The sequence below is a fragment of the Vombatus ursinus genome, unplaced genomic scaffold, assembly GCF_900497805.2.
Source record: "Vombatus ursinus unplaced genomic scaffold, bare-nosed wombat genome assembly UNPS02014802.1, whole genome shotgun sequence".
Lineage (NCBI taxonomy): Eukaryota > Metazoa > Chordata > Mammalia > Diprotodontia > Vombatidae > Vombatus > Vombatus ursinus.
Genome location: NW_020954580.1, coordinates 4070154 through 4082183, shown reverse-complemented (window position 1 = coordinate 4082183; position 12030 = coordinate 4070154).

Below are 12030 nucleotides of genomic sequence, written 5' to 3'. Positions count from 1 at the left end.
CCTCATTTTAAAAGTGAGGAAACTGGCCCAGAGAGGTTAGAGACATAGCAAGACTGTTGCATCTGTATTTTATGTTTCTATAAACAGTTTGTCTCTGGCACAAAAGCTTTATCAGTAGGCATCAGGCATTCTGTTTGCTAAATGATAAACTCTCTTTCTTTGCTATCACTGCCAAATGGGTAAAGGCTTTCTCATTTGGCTACAGCCTTGGTAACATAATACTAGTTTTGTAAACTGTGATCAATTTCATTTGAAGGCTTGGGGCTGATTTGTGGGGTAGAGTCCCTCCCCTTCCTTCTATTCTTCTTTAATTCACACCTGGCCATGTGGTGTTTTTAGGTGACATGTTCTAACAGCCATAGACTGTTAGAAACAGTCTACAGTAGAACAAAGGAATGTTTTCACAGAACCTTGTGGTTTGAAAGAAATGGGTCCATGGGAATGTTTCCTTGGGTGACCGTAGCTTAGATGTGAAGATACTGCTACTCATACCTCTATGCCCGTAGTACCAGTTCATTCCCTGAGAAAATATATTTTATTGTGAATGGAGCAGGGGGTAAAACCACAAAATTAATCCTCTGAAGTGATAAGTAGATAAGATATCCACTGATTGGTATTCAGTGTCTTCTTGGATGGTTGTAATTACTCTTCTATTGAGAATAAAGCCTTTGTCTAAAGTTAGTAAAAGCATCCTTCCATTGCCCCCTTTATTTTTGTGAGGGATAAGTCTACATTTTTTTGTTCCATTACCCACACATCTGTGGTTACTCTCTTATTTTTCCAAATGTAATTATCCAGGCAAGCTAAATTATGGAAAAGAAATTACAAAAATTTCTTCTTGCCAACCCTCCCAATCTGGCCAGCACATTCTTGGTGGTTTGGGTTTTGATCTTTTATTCTTATTATTATTCCCCTTTTCTTTTTCTTCTTTTTGAAAACCTCTTAGATTCTTTCCTGCTTTTGGCAGGCTTGCTGTTTCTTACACTGGTGCCTTGAGTAGCACCAAGTCGCCAAATACCAAATGGACATTTTTCTGTGGAGGATTTATATTTGATTTTTTACCATTATGTTGATTTTGGGTTGATTTTTACATAGGAAATAATAATATGCATGGTGACTTTTACACATTGTGAGGCATGTACAAGGTGAAGTCATATTTAAGATTAGAAGTGGAATTGGGAATATAGAGGTTGTAAATGAATGAATGAGAATCCATTTATTAAGCACTTACTATGGACCACACCATCATATTGTCTTCTGAGAGAATAAAAGCAGTAACTAGATGTTTAATTAAATTTAATAACTCAAGCTAATTTTAGGTGCATAAGGTTAGAAGCAAAATAATCTAAGAATAAGAGAAGAAAGTGTGCCTGAGTGATACACTTTTAGGTGTGTCCTTTTTAAAAATTTGAAAACATACCTATTAAATTGTCAGGTGTCAAAATAGTAAATACATTTCACAATCAGAAACAGGGAAGTTACAGAGGAGGGCATTGTTGTTTTTGTTTCTTTTTTTGTAGGGGGGAAGGTGAAGGTTTTAACACTATTATGAAAATGTTGTATGATATGACAATAACATGACAAAATAATAAAATAATATGACAAGCTATGTCAATATCTTATGACTTATTTGAGGGTTACACTTCTGACAGTTTCAATCTTCTGAAACCTAGCCATGAATATAGAAGTAATGTAAAAGGCCCTGGTACAGCTATAATAGTTGTCACAAAGCTCATATACCAAGGATCTTGAACTTTAGAATGCAGAACAGGCCCTCAGGGGTTCAAGTAGAAGCTTTTTATTTGAATACTTCGAGGATCAGCCATTTCTTTGATGTGAATACTATTTCTATCTACCTAAGGTACAACTCCTCCTTCCACAAAGCCCCATCCACATCTTAAACATTTTCTATTTTTTTCCACTCTTAAAAATTGTTGAGGATTTCTCAAAGAGCTTTTGTTTATGTGAGTTATACCTATCTTTATTTACCATATTAGATATTAAAAAATCTTGGTTTGGTCATGAAAGTAGCTTTGATCTTGTAGACCCCTTCAAAGGGTCTCAGGGACCTTTAGAAGTCTCCAAAGCAAACTTTGAGAATTGCTGCCTTAGATGATGGTCTTCAAGAACTTTTGTGTCTTGAAAATTCTCTAGGCTAAAGCCAATTTGGTAATAACCTCCAAACTTAGATTTGCAACAGATCTACAGTCTATCTCCAAGCTGATAATCAAAACAATTGTAACTTGGTACAACCTGGCAGACCTTGTGTATCATTGGCATCAAGGTTAACTTCATATCATAATAAGGAATCAGAGTAAGACTTCAGTAGAAACTGAGCAGTAACTGTCACTCAATACATCATTCTGACAAGCTTGAGTATCTGGTTTTCTATTCCATCATTAATTAAAAGTAGCACATTACAAGTGAGAAAGGAAATAGCAGTGACCAAAATGGGAATTCATCCAGTAATTCATTACTTAAATAAGCAAAAAAATATGGAAAGCCTACTTTGTAGATATTGTAAGAGGTACAGTGGGGGCTTATCAAGGTAAGAAATGTTCTCAGTGAGAGTTGATAGTTGACTGTAAAGGAGGATATGAAAAAAAAATTCAAAAAGTGAAAACACAGAATTAGCAAGCAGCCTATGGCCATTTAGCAAAGGGATAAGTAGTTCTATAATCTTTAATAAGTTCTGAGGACATTATGACATTAAAGCAAAGTACAAAGATTAATATTCATAATTTTGACCCTAATTCATCAAAAATTTAGTTATGCTCTGTATATTCTCAGTATATTTTACTTGAGTACAAAAATGTTTAAATAGAAAATAAAATTAAGTTTTAAAGTGCAAACTTCAACTTATCTAGATAATTGAGATTTTTTCCAGATGAATCCCATTATTTAGAGCATTGAGAAACATCACTCTTAGTGAGATAGCTTGGCACAATGGAATGCATGCTGCATTTAGAGTCATAGGACCTGATTTTAAATTCAGGTTCTGCTATTTACTCCCTGTGTGAACTTGGGCAAGTCATTTAATGTCTATGAGTCTCATTTTTCTCATATGTAAAATGAGGTGGTGGCGTGGGTGTGCATAGATTAGATGAAATCTGTTTCTTATAGCCTTAGATCTATGATAAGCCTACTAGTTTTTCTTGAAATTTTCTCTTTTGTTTTGTAAATTATCTCAATACTCAACAAAATAAACAGAAAGAAAGAATTTTCAAGTTGAGAGAGACTGTGGAGATTACATAGTGCAACCTCTCATTTTATAGATGAAAAGATTGAGAACTCTCAGAGGTGATGTGACTTGCCTTAAGTAATAGAGTTGTCAGTCAATCAATAAACATTTACTAGGTGCCTACTATGTGTTAGGCACTGGGCTAAGAACTAAAGATAGAAATATGAAAAAAGGACAGTTCCAGCCCTCTTACAATTTAACGGAAGGAAAAAAAAACACTAAAGGAGAGGAAGTGAAGAGATTTCCTTCTCTGGGGAATGATGGAGAAGTCCCAAGGTAGTACAGCTAGGTGAGAAGTGAGAAGATGACCTCTGAACTGAGGTTTCTTCTTAAATGGTGGTTTGGAGGTCATGGTCCTGCCCTCCAATGAGGAAGCTGAGAGTACTAATGAGATGGAGTACTAAGATGAAATCTTATAGGCTAACGAGGTTGTGGCAATAACAGCTTCTTGGGCCTTGGTAGAGAAAGCAATCAGAGAAGACGGATAGTAGAGCCAGGTAGAGAAGCTACAAAGCGACAAATTAGTGACAAAACTGGGGTATCAATCCAGGTTTGCTCAGTCTAAGTACAGTGTGTGTGCCACCAACATGGAGATTCTGTCTCACTATCTGGCCTTGAAGCTGCAACAAGTTTCTGGGCTCCAGAAGAAACAATAGCTTTGTTCTCCAACTCCACATCTCTGAGGTATGATGGAGCAGCATTTCCTAGAGAAGGAGTTCTTCCCTCTCTGGTAGTTTGGTGAAGCCTGTGGACCCTTCTAAGAATAAGGTTTTTTAAATGCATTAAATACAATGCAGAGGATAATAAAGGAAATCATTTATATTAGAATTGAGTTAGAATTTTTTTTAAAAGTGCAGAGAGCCCAGGTTACTAACACTTGTCCTAGGGAATTACCTGGTCGCCACCACTACTGGGCTCCCCGCTGCTTATTAACTGACAAGAATACTTTTAGTGTCACAGAGTAAGGCTGACTCAGGCAAACCACGCTCCACCAGGAGAGGACTCTACTAAGCTGTCATGATAGAACCCTACCTGGTCCTTCCCTTTCTTAACTCTCCAGCATAGTCAGGATTCCAAACCAGGTCTTCTGATTGAAAAATCTGTGATCTTTCTTCTATACCTCAGGCTCAGTACCTGGCACCACCACAGATCTTCCCACCTATCTGTGCCATAGTACAATACACCTCTTTCAGCTTTGAAGTTAGCAACAAACCTCTTTGAAACACTAAAGAAGGAAAAAAATTCCTCATCTTCTTTTCTGTAGTCCTTGGAGGTAACTGGGAAGTGTTTCCTGCTATGGCATTGGATGGAAGAAGTAACTTAGACCTGTCACCGATGAGTCAGGTAATAACTACTCAACATATTCAATGTAGTTATTTGGTCCTTGCCCATTTCTATCTCAAGATACAACCTTTAAATAGACCATTGAGGCAATGAGTGTGCATGGTAACTTGGAGAGAAGATTCAATTGGGAGCTCCTACTTTCGACTAGCAGAGTACTTCCATATGTTTTCTAGATTCTTGCATTGGCCTATAGAGTTCTTTTCTCTGAAGCGAGTCCATTCTATCTTACAAAGGTGGTTGTGTAGTTGTTTCAGTTGTGTCTGACTCTTTGTGATCCCTTTTAGGTTTTTTTTGGCAGAGATACTGGAGTCAGTTTGTCATTTCCTTCTCCAGCTCGTTTTACAGATGAGGGAACCAAGGCAAACAGGGTTAAGTGGCTTGCCTAGGGTCACATAGCCAGTAAGTGTTTGAGGCCAGATTTGAACTCAGGAAAATGAGTCTTCCTGACTTTAGACCAGATGTTCTATGCACTGTGGCACCATCTAGCTGCCTGAGAAGTAGAACAACTGATCACCAGATTTGGAACCAGAGGATCTGTGCTGAAATTTTGCTCTACTTGTGTGACTTTGGACAAATCCCATACCTTTTCTTTTTCTTTTTTTAACTAGGCAATGGGGGTAAGTGATTTACCCAGGGTCACATAGCTAGTAAGTGTCAAGTGTCTGAGGCTGGATTTGAACTCAGGTCCTCCTGACTCCAGGACTGGTGCTCTATCCACTGAGCTACCTAGCTTCTCCCTCCCATATCTTTGCTTGACCTTTGTTCTATCATTTATAAAATGAGGATGTTGAACCAGATCAGGGGTGGGGAACCTGCAACCTTGAGGCCACATGTGGTCCTCTAAGTCCTCAAGTGTGACCCTTTGACTGAATCCAAACTTCACAGAACAAGTCCTTTTACTAAAGATTATTCTTTATTTATTTATGTGGCATTATTTATGAATTTATTTATATATGATTTATAATTATTTATTATTTATTAGTCACTAGATGGACTCTAGCTTTAAATCTATGATCTTAGAGAAAGATGGGATGAAGTTTGGAAGAAGGCTCTTCTCTTTGAGGTCAAATGATATGACAAGGTAGTTGGCGTCATCCCTAAATGCTATTAGGTCTGCAATTTTATCACTTGATTATTCCATCGTAACTTCATGAAAATCTGTCTTGTGCATATTTGCCCTAAGAAAATGTGTTCTTTGCTTGGTATTTATAGAAGAACATCAGAGTGGGTGTAAAAAAAAATATCCTGAAGCAGTGACTTGGGCACAAGGCCTGAAAGGGGTGAGAAGGGACCATGTATTTCCAGCTATTATTTGCATGGTATATTTTCTAGGGAAAAAAATAATTGTGTTGTACTGGTAGTGTTCTACTGGCAATGAGGGGGTGTTTAAGAAGCCACTGGGTGATACTGCCTGTTTTTGGTTTCTGTAGCTTTTGACAAATTGTTGAAGCAGGTTCAAATTATATAGGTTTCATTTGACAAATTGCTTTGTTTTCTGTTTTCCAGGTTTGGTATCCTTAGACCTCAGCCAAGTCTATAAAAGGGCATAGATATGCTCTTGGCACCAAGTTGTATCTTTGCCCTATGGGTTGTATGCATGCACTGAGGGATGTGTCTGTCAGAGTATATGCATGCCCTGTGGGAAAGATAGGGTATAATTGATGACATTCATTGAGATGATCTGCCTGTGACTATTAAGAGTTCAGCAACTGGAGTACCATTATTTTCTGGGAGGCCAAAGGGGTGGAGGGTGGGAGAGATTCTCCTAAAATAGCCAAGTATTTATGAGTATCTTATAATCTTTTGACAATGTTACTGGGGTGGGGCATTGGCCCCACCTAGCCCATTGGCATAACTCGCAGATGTCTATCAATAGAAGTCAGCAATGGAATCCTGTATTTTTTTATGATTATCATGTATATACTAGTTCTTTCTACTCCCTCTCACCTCACAGTGGGTAGAGATATAACATTGAAATCAGGGTGACTCAGGGTTGACTCTCATCTCTCACATATACTGACTATGTGACTCTTGGTGACTTAATTTCTCAGTGTCCCAAGCTACAAGTCACAGAATGTACTGGCATGCATTGGTAGTGCAGAAGTCCTCACTGAGAACTCTTTACACTGATAGAATCACACGTCCAACTTAAAAACAAAACAAAACAAAAAAAAAGTCATCATTCTTTAGGCATTTTTGTTGAAAGAGGGAGTTTATAGGACCCTATCCATCAGAGAGCAATTGTCCTGAAGTATTGGGTGAGAACCTTTCTTTTCTGGCATTGTGACTTATAGATGGCCTTTTCTTGGCCATGGGTGTCAGCACTTGGTACAGAGCAAAAGTGTCCTTTGTTTTTCTAGGAAAGTGGGGTCCTCTCGTGGGATCCTGGAAGAATCCAAAGACTAGCCATTAGTACATTGAAAGCTTATGATAAAAGCTGACTCACAAACTAATGAGTTCATTGGTGCCTGGCTCAAACATGATTATCTGATATTCCCTTACCTACTAGCAGAGGAACTGGAATGAGGATCAGAAAACAGACTTCACACTGATTTGGGTTTTTTCTCTACTGTGAGGAAACTTTCCATCCTAAAAAGGGCACCCTCAAGTCAACTGTAACCTCAGCATTAAAAGCTCTTGAAAATTCTTTCCTTTGTTTGAAAAGTATCTAGCTATTTAGTATTATCAGTGTCAAGGTTTTCCTTTACTAAAAACAACAACAACAAAAACAAAACAAAACAAAACAAAACCCAAACAAACCAAACAAAAAACCCCTTTAATTTGCACAATACTTTATAGTCTACAAATTGTCTTCACACATATTATCTTGTTTGAACATCACAATAATAAGTTGGTGAGGCAGATATCAATATCCTAATTTGACAGTAGTGGAAACTGAGATTCAGAGATGTTAAGTTATTTATCCAAGATTACACAGCTAGTGAGTGAACAGAGCCAGGGCTTTCAATTCTAAGTTCCACATCACCCTACTGAACTAACCTACCTTTGTTTTTTAAGCGCCTCCAACTAGCTCAGGAGAATAGCTTTCCAGGGTTTTTATAAGAGCTGTTCTCTTTCTCTGTCAGAAGAAAGAAGATTGTTGAAAGGAAGACAATAAAAAGAAAGAAATCACTTTCCTTCCCCCTTTCCTCAAATCAGGTATTAGTTACTAGGGAAACTGCTTCATCAGCATTGCTATCTCCCTCTCCACTCTTCTCAATCCTTTCTGATCAATTGAACATCTAAGCAGAAAGGCATTTCAAAATTAGACTTAGTTTCATAATTTGATTTTATATTCAAGCTATATGGCTCCCTGAAGGAATTTTACCTTTAAAAATAGTCACAAAAATATACATGAACAGACAAGATTGTTCATCTATCTATCTGTCTATCATCTGTCTGTCTATCTGCCTATTCATTTATTTGTATTTCTATATCAGTTTCCTGATATCCCATTTTGTTACCCTGACCATAGGTAAGTAGTAGGTCACTTAAAACACTGTCTACTCATTTATGTATTATATTAAACAATTTCTTGCTGTCTTCTCGGGGTGGGGGGGGGGAATAATGGAATATAGGAAGAGGGAGTGGAGGCTCAGTGCCCAGGGGAGGAATGACAAGGACCAATGATCAGTCCCCATTTAAGATGCAATTGCCTTCATAAAACCAAGCATGCTCCCTTAATCTTTTTTTTAAATTGAATTTTAGTTTTTAAATTGATGAGTATTTTGTTTTCTTCTTCCCCTTTGTATCCCTACTGGAAAAACAAAACCCTTGCAACAAATATCATGCTTAATCTTTTTTCTATTTTCCCCCCTTATTGTGTTCAGACTTTTACTATAATATTTGTTTTAGATACTTACCTTCTTTTATTAGTAGAAATATTGTCTCTCCAGTGTTATAGATCTCCTTTTTAGCTTAAAGTAGAAAAAAATGAAAATCCCCTTTTCTGAAGAGAGGGACTATGGATATCCCCATTTGGATTGAGAAAAGAGAAAACTCACTCCTATGATTTAAACCCATAGCTTTGTAAATTACTTAGAGATTGGAAATGGAGCCAAAATCATCCACTTCTAGAATGCTATTTGCATTTATTCATATGGGTTTTATAATTGCTAAATTATAAAACCCATTAAATTAAAAATTATATAATGGGATATCAATATTCACTCTTATCTTCATTCCTTTGTTCCCTTCTGTACTTGTCTATTTCAGGTGCCCTTCCCCACTGGTTCAATGCTCTTTTCTCTCATTTTGAGCAATACAATTCTTCATACTCAGACTTTGAGACTAAGCTTATATCTTCTCTCTTCCTTCCATGGTCTTCCCTATTATTTCTATCTCTCCTGAAATGGGAGCTCCTCTGACCACCCGCAGAGTGCAACATCCTTATCACTATCAATTGCTACCTTCTATCACTAGTTGTTTCTTCATATATTTATGTGCTTTGCCTACTCAACTAGATGGTGAGTTTTTTGAGGTTTGCCATATTTGTTTTTGTGTAATGTTTATTTTACCTTTTTTTTAAATAAGCATTTATTTTCTCTCCAGCCCACATGCCTTTCCATATTGAAAAGAAAACAAAACTCTTGTAACAAATGTGAATAACCAAGCAAACCAAATTCTCTCATTGACAGTGTCCAAAAATGTGTGTCTCTTCTGTATCTTGAGTCCGTCATCCTTTGGTCAGTTGGTAGTTAGTTTGCTTCCTTTTTAGTCCTCTGGAATCATGGATGGTCATTGCATTGATTGATCAGAGTACTTAAGTTTCTCAAAGACAGCTGGATGGGGGAATGGATAGAGAGCTGGACCCAGGGTTAGGAAGACCTGGATTTATTTGCTATTTTACTAGCTGTGTGAAGCTGTGGAAGTCATTTGACCTCTGCTTGCCTCAGTTTCCTCATTTGTAAAATGGGGATAATAATGACACCTAGATCCCATGGTTGTGATGAAGATAAAATGAGATAATACTTCTAAAGTGCTTTGTAAACCTTAAAGCACTATGTTAATGGTAACTTATTATTTGTCTTTACAATGTTGTTATTTTATAAATTATTCTTTTGGTTTTGCTCACTTCACTCTGCATCAGTTCAAGTAAATCTTCCCAGGTTCTTTTGAAACTATCCTTTCAGGGGTGCAGAGCCAAGATGGTAGAGTAAAAGCTATGACTTGTTTGAGCTTTGCCCCAAACTCCAGTAAATACTTGTAAAAAATGGCTCTAAACAAATTCTAGAGCAGCAGAACCCACAAAAAGACAGAGTGAAACGAATTTCCAGCCCAAGACAACTTGGATGGTTGATTGGAAAGGTGTATTGCACCGGGCTGGGAGAGGAACACAATTCAACATGAGTACTAAGGCAAAGACCAGGCCTCAGTGAACCTGGAGCCATCTTCAGGGGACTGAATCATGGGCAGCTGTGGTGGTTTCTAGACTTTGCAACTCGCAAATGCCAAAGACAACTTACAAGGTCAGTAAAAAAGATCTGTCTAACTGTGGTGAGAGAAGAGCTCAATCCAGCCCAGTCCCAGTGCAGTCCAGGGGCAGTGGCTGCTTCTGGAGCTCTCAGTCAACAGACTGAGAGGGAATTGAGTAGCAGATCAGAGGTGGATTAAAGGGATCTCTTTGCTGACACTGAGCCAAGATTCTTTTGCTTTGCCTATGGTTGGAATTGGGTTGCAGTTCTGATTGGCAATCCTGGGGCAATGAGGAGAACTGGCATGGTGGAACTTGTAGTGGCAGTGGAGAGGGAATCCTCCTCACAGTTCCAAGGCAGAAAAGAGTGCTTGTGGTCATTCATAAACCAGAGCACAGGCCAGGAAAGGAGTAAACACTTTGCCCTTCATCATACCACCTTGGAAGAACTGAAAATTTATAGGTCCCTAGAAATATCTCTGAAAACAGCTGCACAAAACCCCCAAAGCTTGGAACAGTACATTCTCCACACCGGAAGCAGACCCATACCTCAACAAAGAGTTTAAAACTCAAGTCATTGGCTGGGAACACAAGAAAACAGCACAAAAAAGTCAGACCATAGAATCTTTCTTTGATGACAAAGAAGATCAAAACATACAACCAGAAGAAGACAACAGTCAAAGCTACTACATCCAAAGCCTCCAAGAAAAATATGAATCAGTCCCAGGCCTTGGAAGAGCTCAAAAAGGATTTTGAGAAGCAAGTAAGGGAAGTAGAGGAAAAATTGGTAAGAGAAATGAGAGTGATGCAAGAAAATCATGGAAAACAAGTCAACAGCTTGCTAAAGGAGACCCCAAAAAATACTGAAGAAAATAACACCTTAAAAATAGCCTAGGAGCAGCTAGGTGGTGCAGTGGATAGAGCACTGGCCCTGGATTCAGGAGGACCTGAGTTCAAATCTGGCCTCAGACACAAAACACTTGCTAGCTGTGTGACTCTGGGCAAGTCACTTAACCCCTTTGCCTAACCAAAAAAAAAATTAAAAAGCTTAACACAAATGGGAAAAGAGGTCCAAAAAGCCAATGAGGAGAAGAATGCCTTAAAAAGCAGAATTGGCCAAATGGAAAAGGAAGTCCAAAAAAGGAAGAAAATACTTCCTTAAATATTAGAATGGAGCAAATGGAAGCTAGTGACTTTATGAGAAATGAAGAAATTGTAAAACAAAAACAAAAGAATGAAAAAATAGAAGACAATGTGAAATATCTCATTGGAAAAACAACTGACCTGGAAAATAGATAGAAGAGAGGGAATTTAAAAATTATTGTGCAATCTGAAAGCCATGATAAAAAAAAAAGCCTAGATCATCTTTCAAGAAATTATCAGGGAAAACTGGCCTGATATTCTAGAACCAGAGGGTAAAATAGAAATTGAAAGAATCCACTGATCACCGCCTGAAAGAGATCCCCAAAGGAAAACTTCTAGAAATATTATAGTCAAATTCCAGAATTCCCAGGTCAAGGAGAAAATATTGCAAGCAGCCAGAAAGAAACAATACAAGTATTGTGGAAACACAATCAGGATAATACAAGATTTAGCAGCCTCTACATTAAGGGACTGGAGGTCTTTGAATATAATATTCTGGTGGTGAAAGGAGATAGGATTACAACCAAGAATCACCTACCCAGCAACATTGAGTATAATCCTTTGGGGGAAAAATGGACATTCAATGAAATAGAGGACTTTCAAGCATTCTTGATAAAAAGACCAGAGCTGAATAGAAAATTTGACTTTCAAATACAAGACTCAAGGGAAACATGAAAAGATAAAAAGGAAAGAGAAATCATGAAGGACTTATTAAAGTTGAAGTGTTTACATTCCTACATGGAAAGATGATATTTGTAACTCATGAGACCTTTGTCAGTATTAGGGTAGTTGGAGGGAAAAATTATATCTGTATCTATATCTGCATCTATATCTATATCTAGATAGATAGATAGATAGATAGATAGATAGATAGATAGATAGATAGATA